Below are 10,321 nucleotides of genomic sequence, written 5' to 3'. Positions count from 1 at the left end.
GACTTTTTTTCTTTCCTTGTTAAAAACAAATGCAAGTTATCTATGCCAACTATCAAAATTAGTTTCCCACTGAAAGAGATATCAAGGATGCAGCTCGGTTCTTTCCTTACTCTGAAGGCATCCATGTCCTATTGGTTGATGGGAAACTGTCAGATGCTGAACCTCCGCTCCCTCCTGCACAGAAGAAAAACCCTGCAGTTCACCCCCTCTTTCACCAAGGGTCAGCTGCTATTAGTAACTGCCTCTGCATTACCATGCTTGTTACTTCCTGATGCACAAGGTTTATCACCTGGGAAATCCCATAGCCCCAAAATATCTGCAGGTCAAAAATAAGCTGAGGAATCAACCCTCTCTTTACGCAGCTACTTTCAAATACAAAGGCATCTTGTACCACTTCTGTGGGTGCTGTGAGCTCAAGCCAGCGGGTGTGTGCTCTGACTCATAATACACACATTAACACTTTGCACACACACACACAAAAATCACAGTACCTGTCTTATGTAACGCTTTTGTCATAGAATCACTAAAGCATTTCCATGTGTTACTAAGTATCACCACATTCGAACGTGAACCACCTCTATGGGATTATTTCTGGAAGGTATTTGAACACACAGAATTAAAAAAAAACAACCAACCAAACAAAAACCCCAAACAAAAAAACCCCCACCACACAAACAAAACCCACCCAAAACAAACAAACCAACTTAGTTATTAAATGCAGGATTTTAATTTACAAACAAGTGCGTCATGGCAGTGTATTAATTAGTGCAACAACTAATTATGTTTGCATCCTTATTTTGCCTGTACAGGATTTCTGTTGCAAGCATCAGCCTTCATAGTGCAACTGAAAAAATAAGCATTTATGGAAGAAGGACAGAAACACATCCTAAGTGACTGAACATGATTATATAACAATGCTATTTCTCTTACTCTGATACACGGCATGGCAGTTCTGCACTATGGAATAAGTACATTGTTATCAGAAAGGCAGCATCCTTGCTGCTGGAGGCTGCAGAGTACAGCCCACTTAGTTCCCCCAAAAGCATCCCACTCACTGAAGAGATTCATTATGATTTTCTTTTATCTAGGCTTCTTGGAAAATGCATTACATCATTACACTCATTCACTGTGCTTTGTTCAGCATTTGTGCTATGCAGAATTATCAAAAACTGTTAAACAGTCAGCACTGCCCAGTGGCGTTTTGCTGTCACCAGAGTGGGACAAGCAGTCCCTTGTTCTGGGCTGTTGTTGACCACAGTCATGGTTCAGATGAACCATGATGTGCTCAGCTGGACAGGAGAACACTGGCAGCTGTGAGACAAACACATGCAATTAGCCAGCACCTGCCATGCAGAGCACTTCCAACCCTCATTCAAAACATTATGCTGTCTTCTGACAAATAAGAAGGCTACTAAAGACAGAATAACTGCACTAGAGAGTGCATTATAAATTCAACAAGCAACTGTTGCAGTTTCTAGGTATTACTAGCTGAACATACTAACCCCTAGAAAATAAATGTAAAAGTTACTAAAGAGAAAATGTTACATTATGCATCAGGAACTGATTCAGGAAAGGAAGAAAATACTGCCCTGCTAAATGATGACATTGTCACCTAATGTCCCTGAAAAAAAAAAAAAACAAGAAAACTCTGAGGTCTGTCTGCATGTCACATAACATCTAGCGCTCAATTAATTTAATGGCATATACTATGCCATTAAAAAATATTTGCTTTTCAGGTGTCAAGCAAAACCAGTGCTCCCTGGCTGGGCATTTCTGAAAATGCCAGGATCAGATTCTCAAACAATACACAAAGGTACCACAGTCCTCTACCTAGAACAATACGGTGGCTTGCCTGGGCTTCAGAGTACCTTCTTGTAGTTTGTATTAGCTTCCCACATGGATTAAGTTTGGGCATCTGTGAATTACTGACATCCTATCTCAGTCAAAATAATCAGGGTTTAGGCATCTGTAGGGCCGGTCCTCAGGATTCAGTATGTAGGTATCAGGGTTTCTGCAAAGATGAAGTAATAACATGGTCATGAAAGTGAGAGATGCCAGCACAGTGGCTGAGGAGTGGGAGACAGGAACCAGATGTAAGGCTTGTACTGATAGTCTGGATATAATGCAAACATGGGCAATAAACAAGAAAAGAAAAGCAGAACTCAGCTTCATAAGTGGTTTCTGTTCTTAAGGAATCATCTGAACACTGCATTTAAGAGAGTACCTGGGTTAAGTACATAGGAGATTATGAATCACAGAGCTTATGGTAATACAAGGCAGTGAAGCAGTGTGCATTCACAGATGAGGACACAACGTTGGCTTAGCTTCTCAGGCCCTTTCTCAGGGAGTGTGATTATCTGCCGGACAAAATCTCCTTTGCAGAAGCGACAATGAAAGTTCCTGGCTGCACAAGGTGGTGCCAAAGGGAAAAAAAAAATCTCATAAATTCAGACAAATCTCCCATGAATAGCAAGAAATCCACAGAAGAGCAAGAGTCACCAAAAGCAGTGAGCTGGACCAACCAAAACAGAGCACTAGCACACTGCCCAGGGGAGACAAACTCAGGAAAAGGAATTGGTATATGCTAGTAGACAATTAAGTCCCACACAGATGCTTCCTCACTCCCCACAGTGGGATTGGGAAAGAGAATTAAAAGGGCAAAAATGAAAAAATTTGTGGGTTGAAAGATGGTTTAATAAGGAGTGGGGAAAACAAAATGAGCACACAATCACACACACCACCAGCTACACCGATGCCCAGCCAGTCCCCAAGCAGCAGTAACCCCTGGAAAAGACTCACCCCAGTCTTACTGCTGAACACGATATTGTACAGTATGGAATATCCCTTCAGTCAGCTGGACTCAGCTGTCCTGGCTGTGCCCCCACCCCAGCCTCCTGCCCACCCCCAGCCTACCCACTGAGGGGACAGTGGGAAACAGGAGGAAGCCTTGAGGCTACGTAAGCACTGTTCAGCAATAATGAAAACATCCATGTGGAATCACCACTGTTTTGTTCACAAATCCAAAGCATAGCACTATACAGCTGCTATGAAGTAAATTAGCTCCATCTCAGGCAGACTAAGTACAGGGATCCCCTTGCAGACTGTCAACAGTCACTATCCAACAGCAGCTCCCAGCTGCACTTGAGTAATGGTTTCCAGGGGAGGGGAATTCAGGCTTCATTCTGCTTTAATGAATCATTAAGAGATAGATTTTACACAAGACTCAGGCAACTGACTTAATGCAGCTTACACAGAAGGCCTGTATAGATAGGTACTTGCTGTGAATGCAGCCTAAAAATAGGAATAAAGGGAAGAGTCACTGCGTGAAGGCCAGCAGAGCTGAAATCTGATAAACTTTTGTATACAGGGCATCAACTCGGTGTTTCTGCCACAGCCCTGTGTAGCAGTCCCTCAGATGGACACTTTGAAAACTCTGCTGGGTTTGGATTTTGCCACACTGGTGCCACATGCAGGTGGCCAGGCCTCTCTTACCCCAGGGAACAAACTTTGCAGCCCCATTACTTTCAGACTCTTGGAAAAGGTCAAAGTTCTACAGCTAAGTGGACACTTTGGGTTACCATTTATTTCTTCAAGGGCAGTCTTTAGGGAAAGCAAATATACAGGCCACATAAGACTCAGAAAACCAATTAGTTTTAGTTTACATGTCAAAACTTATAGCCATATATAGACACAAAACAACAACCCACATGCATTTGGTCACTTTTTCAGCTACCTCATAACAGTTCTGTAATACCAGAGGTCTCCTTCAATCTCTCTTTTCAGCTGATCTTTGAATCAAGCAACAACCATACAGATTTTTCTCTTTCTGCCCTACCTTCCTCTACCAGTAGTATGCTTCTATACTCCTTAAAAAGAAAGAAAAAGGCTATTCAGGGATGCTTTCATATATTATAACTTGCAGTTACTTTACTAAGCAGTTCTCCAGTCAGCCTCATCGTGTGATTACCTCTCTTAAATTGCCATTACACCAAGTTCAGATTATAAATCATGGTTTGCTATCAAAAGTAGCCATGTTCTTACCCATGCATGTGACACTGGGCTGTACAGCTACCAATATTTTACAGCCTCATTACGCTATCTGAAATAATTCATTTTGTTCCTTGCAGTGACTCAATTCAGAGGCAGGAGAAAATTGATAACCCTTCCCACTGTGAATTTAGCCTGTAGCCTAAACAAGTATATGTTCCAACTGCCCAGTCGTAAGCATCATACATCAACTGTACTCAAACATCAGATCTTTTCATACTAATTTTATAAATATAAAATACCAATTGTTGAGCATTGACCAGTTCAGTAGGTGAAACATATTACTGATCTGACATTATAACATTGGCTGCAGACAGCATATTGCAAAAGTATTCAGTTGAGTATTTTGCAGTCATATTTGCACCTGCAATTGACTGCCGGCTTGCAAGTGTGGACATGAATAAATGTTACACAACATGTACTGAATAAGCTACTAGATCAACTCAGTCATCTAAGAGCTTCCTGGTGGACATGTTAGTATTTTCTGTGCTTCTGAATGAAAAGGAGCTTCACAAACGTAGCAACATGCAATAGTCACACATTTCAAAAAGCACATGTAAGTCAAGAAATAGGAATTATAAATTGGCAAATCATAAAAGACCAAAACCAACACTGAAATGAGTTAGTTAAACAGAGCTCAGAATAATGAATCTGTGGATCAAATCCAGTGAAAGTGATTATTCCCAATGCATGGCTTCTAATTCAGTGGCTTTCTGCTTTATAGCTGACAGAAGCAGAGAGAATCTGACAGAAGTCTTAGGCACCTGTTACAGAGACTGAAAACAGAGAAATTATTTTTTTTTTTTGTTTAACGTTCCCATGCTTGCTGCACCTTAACATGAACACCCTCCTTTTATCTGGCAAGTGTTATTCAACTTGCTGTTGCATTTTAATTTTTTTTTTTTAAACCCAATTCCAGAGAAATATGCACCAGATGGGGAACTGGATTCCACCATTTCAAGTTCTATGATTTTTTTTTTTAAGACAGGAAAGTTACATTTGCCAATATTCTTATTTTTTAACATCAGCAGTTGAAAGGCCCCTTACCAGTGCAGCAGCTAACTTCTTGTGACTGGATGTCTCAGTACCACTGGCTACCAGATATTACTCCTTTACCTAAAAGTTTTTTCATAGTGCGTTACAGACCACTGACCTACAGCTTTGTTCTCATTGCATTGTTTTCCTGTTATGTATGATGAACAGCAACCCTAGGAAAATCAGGAGATAAAAAGGTAAAAAGAAGATGAAAAGGGAAATTAAAAGCAAAACCCCTGAATGTTTACTTAGGGGTCACCACTTCAGAGGTCTGACCACAGCAGAAAGGCATGCCTGTACCTGGAAATGAACCAAGACACTCTCATGTCTCAACTGCAGAGGTCAGGCACACTATGATACAGGCATGTTTGGTGTATTCAATGATGCTGATTGCTGTGAAACCTTCTAGGAAACCTTCCTGCTCATCACTATTGCAAGGAACAGCACTGCTGTCTCATATAAAGGCCTCTTTTCCTGTTTCATGTCTGAAAGAAACCTATGCAACCTTAGGTATGACATTTCTTTGATTACAGCTTCTTAGAGACAGTAAAACGGAAGGCCATAAGCATAGCAACTGCAGATGTCTTCTGTGATTGCCTAGTACCTGACAGCTGAAGCAGAAAATAAGTATAGCACTCCTAAGAAATGCTTTACTTCTGCCTGTGGGCTTTCCACTATGGAAAGGGCAGTGCCCAGAAGCCATAGAACCTTACAAACAGTGTAAGTCCCCTGCAGCTAAGAGACACCTGAATGCTGGCAGTGATGCCAGCCCCCACGTGAAGAGGTGAGGAGAGCTATGCTGTGGACAGAGAAGCTGGAGGAGTCCATATACACCACTCCATAGGCCTGTCCAGAAAAGTCAGAGGCAAGTCTAGCTTTGCTATGCAGTCAGACCTATATGGAACATCACGAAAGGCTAATAAAGGGAAAAAGCGAAAAGGAAAAGACAGTGGTATAAACCCACAAAAAAAATCTCACATTTCAAAACACACCTGTCTGCTTACTAAATCTTGTGGTAAGTGGTAGCTAAAAAATAACAACTGAGAGAATTACTGAGGAAAATAAGAAGTAGGGCTGGATTCCAAAGTAAAACATTTCCCTGTACAAGCAGCAATGATTTCACTGAGCCTACCTCCCTATCTGTCTCCTCTCAAGAGGAGGTAATACTATGTAAATAAAGAAACTAAACTAAACTAAATCAGGCCCTTCTCCTCACCCCAGAGCCCCCAGTCAGCCTTGCTTCTTAGAAACATACAAGCATTATTTGTGAACATGGTTGACAGCCTCACTAGGAGTCCTCCCAGGAAACCCATTAAAATGCATACAGCTTCCATACAGTATCAATAATGCCCTCTTCTAACATCTAAACTGTTACTTCATGCTCATTTCTTCAGTTTTATAGGACAAGGAACAACTTACATAGAGAAAATAGAATGAAACTAGGTCTGTTCATCTTAGAGCTGCTGTCTAAGAACTGAAACAGGCAGTGACAGGGAGAAGGACGACATGGCCTTTTAACTTTTCTGTTCTCATAAAGAGCTTGCTGAGGTGATGTAAAATAATATGACTTCACTGACATCCATAGAACTCGTGTTTACACTTTGTCTGTGTCTGACATACTGAATCTAAAGCAGAAGTGTATGAAAATGGAAGAAATCAATGATCAAACTCATGCAGAAAATGTACTGATGAAACGTCTGCTACTATAAAACTGCATGTTCAGATCTAATTATATTCTTGGGAAGACTAAACTATTTTTTCCTCAGATAGAATTCCTCATATCTTCCACTAACAAAATTCCTGCTTCAGACTGCCCAATTTTGCATGTTGCAGCCTTGCACTATCATTTTGTTTATAAGGATGTGTTAAGTATTCTTTTAACTGGAGTAGTGTTTTTTACACCAGTTATGAAAAATGTTGCTAGTTAAATTATTTTTTTAATTTATTTTGGCCACAGAAGACATCAGCTGATTTTGAAACAATTCTGACATTTATATAAGGACTTTGTTCTGTTCTGTTTAAAGTTCTTGTAACTAGAGTTCATAAAATTATTTTCATTTCACAAAGCATTTTAGAGCTTCTTATGTCTGTAATTTAACACAATGAGCTATTTTGGGAGGGGCAGAACAGAGCGGATTAAATTTAAAATTATTCTGCTGCTATGCATTTGTAGCTAAACAAAACTCTAAATTATGCATTAAGAAAATACTAAGTATTAAAAACTCCTGCCAAAACCCAGACTCTATTACTTGAGTGGATGGAAAAACAGTGCCATAACAGAAAAAAATTCTCACCTCAGTCTGTGGGACAAATGCCTGCAGGCAGGAATACATCAACAACATAATAATAAAAAAAAAGTAATTAAAGAGGGAGGTAGGATCTATTTTTATGAAATGTTTTTGGTAATCTCAGATTCAAAATTGAGGTCATTTGGTGAGAACAAGTCAACAGCTGCAGGATATTCAGCAGAGGTGAATTTAAGATTTAATCTGTACTTAGAGAAAGTCACTTTTCCACTTGCTCAGAGAAAATAAATATGCACTAAAAACAACAATTAACAAATAGGCAGGTAAATGTAGTATAATTACAAGAAAGAGCTGCTGTATGGGCACAGTATTTTGGCTAGTGAATTTCCATAACATTGTTTTTACTACTGATTTGATGACTGATATTTTTTACAAAGGAGACTCTTCAACCTCTGCTGCTTGCAAGGAGGCTATCTGCTACTGTTAGTTCACACAGAAGCCTTTAGTATTTGCAATCCTGCACTAAAAGTCAATGCTTACTACACCCAGCTCTTGTTCATGCAAAAAAAAAAAAAAAGATTCTTCATACTGACAGTGGAAGACAGAACAATTTTTTACTTCAGGTGAGCTATTAGAAAAGTCAGAGGCACATTTTCATTTATAGATGTGATCTAAAAGACAGTGATACAAGAACCCTAACCAGGCTACATATACATCTGCCAAATACAAATGAATTTTCTTTTGCATTAAAAGCTTTCTGTTACAAGTAACTATCACAACATTGTTCTTTCCCAAAGGAAGAAGTCATGCCCAAAGGGTTCATCCAATCAAAAATAGTAAGTTCTCATCAAAACGGATCTCCTCCTCTAAGCCCCCCTGCCTCAGCAGCCTGCCCTTGACCACACAGAGCACAGCCACTGCCACATTTCCAGGCTGATACTGAAACAAGCTCTCAACCACAAAATGGCAGAAGTACTAGACAGTTCATGAAGTTCACTGGAGACTTGGTTATGACCATTAATTTTACATGAAAGGCACTCCTATATAACAGGAGCTGCTATCAGGACAAGGCTTTAACCTAACAGATCTGTTGTAAAAGAAAGCTAAGTCTTCTCCCTGCCTCTGCTCCTCAGCTTGTAGCCAGCCATTATCTCCTCACCATCCAGCTGCTCAAGTGGGAGGTGGAGCTGAACTCAGCTATAATTTCTTACAAAAATGTTTTCTTCAGAATTCCCTTTTCATCTAGGAGCAAGTAGCTAAGTCCCAAACTCAACCTCCTTCTAATTTGGAAATGTGCAAACATTTCCCATAGATATGTTCAGCAGAACAAATGGTATGGTACATCTGCATCAGAAGGATCTGGCTCAGTTCAGCATTAAACCACATCCTCCAATACTGGTTGTAGGCCTTGTTTCTTCCTTGCTGCTGTGACTCAAGTCCCACAGAGCACTAGAGGCTGCGCTAGTGAGAGAGCAGATTCAGAACACTGTGGTAGACACTGGTTACCAGTGAGCTCCACACAGAGGGGAAGTGTCACAAGAGAACCTAAAGCATATTTTTTCATAAAGTGGAGTGGCAGCATAAAGCAGATGTTGCTCCTGAAGAAGACATTTTCACATGTACAAAACCAGCTTTTTACTCAGCCTAACAGCACCAAAACTATTTGAGTTTCTGCAACAGATGGTCACTTCCTCTCACACCCCCTCAAACTCCAAAACTTTCCATCCATTCAGAAAGACTTCCAAAGAAGCCCTCCTGCTTTCTGACCATCTCTGTCTCAGAGAAAAGGTCCATCTGTACTACAGGCAGCAACTTCACAGGAATTAGTCTGCAGAAACATGTTCCAACAAAAGGTATGAAGCCCCACAGACTAATCACTTTTGGATCTGAATCTAGATGCATTTGCTTGCTAAGTTAGCAATTAATCTCTATAAAACCGCCTGTGTCATTTGCAAGCTAATAAAGAAAAGCAAGCTATTTTCATCCATACTTTAAAATAACGTCGAGGCAGCAGAGTGTTCTAGCGAGGAGAGTGGGGACAGAGAGGAAGGCAATTTCAAGTGTAGTTAAATCTGGCAGTTAGTTAAACCTGTCACAATCCATTACAATTCATACATGAAGTCCGTCTATAAAGCTGGTGAGCAAACGGTGCAGTCTCGTTCTTTCCTGTTCCTTGAATCAGCTCCAACCGTACTTTATTTAACCTTTCACTTCTGGCAGTTCAGCGCTTGCTATATTATCCTTAGCAGTACGAGCTCTAATACGACACGCCCTGAATCGTTAACACCCGTCAGAAGGAACGGCCGGTGAAAAGCCCCGGGATCCTCCTACTCTCACAGCAGCCGAGATAGCTGCGGTGGAGACGACGTACGCCTTCCACCGGCGGAGGAGCCCACACTCACCGCCCTGCGCGCTGCGGCACCATTGGCGCGGCCCCGCGGCACCATTGGCGCGGCCCCGCGGGGTGGCTCCAGGACACGGCGGGGGCGGAGGCTGCCACACGTTCCCGCGGCGGGCGCCTTTCGCCAGCCAATCGGAAGTCTCCTTTCAGTTGCCGACTGGCGCTCCGCGCGCAGGTCGCGCTGGCCTGCTCGCGCGCGCCGCCAACAGGACCGGCGCAGGGCGTGGCCTCACCGTGACGTTGGGCCCAGATGTTGTCCCAGGCCGCGCCCCCGCGGGGGTCCGGGCGACTCCGAGAAGCGGTAACGGGTAGCGTTCAGTCTCCTGTCACAGCGCAATGGAGGGGCTGGGGACACCGCCGCTTTATTGTACCGGCTTCTCGAAGAAACAGCATTAAGCCAGACTGCGAGCGACAAGCTGCCAGTGCCAGGGTCTGCCTGCTCTTCGTGCTCTGTTCCATTGGACTTCAGCGCCTTTTGGATTCAGGGGCAAGCTGGGTGTGATCGTCACGAGCAAAGTGTGGGCTGATGGCTGCTAAGAAATAAGAGAGGGAAAAATCTGCTGGCATAATCTTTTTGAAGAGGGAAAGAGCA

This window comes from Indicator indicator, chromosome 16 (assembly GCF_027791375.1).
Source record: "Indicator indicator isolate 239-I01 chromosome 16, UM_Iind_1.1, whole genome shotgun sequence".
NCBI classification, from domain to species: Eukaryota; Metazoa; Chordata; class Aves; order Piciformes; family Indicatoridae; genus Indicator; species Indicator indicator.
Note: the sequence above shows the minus strand (reverse complement) of the source record.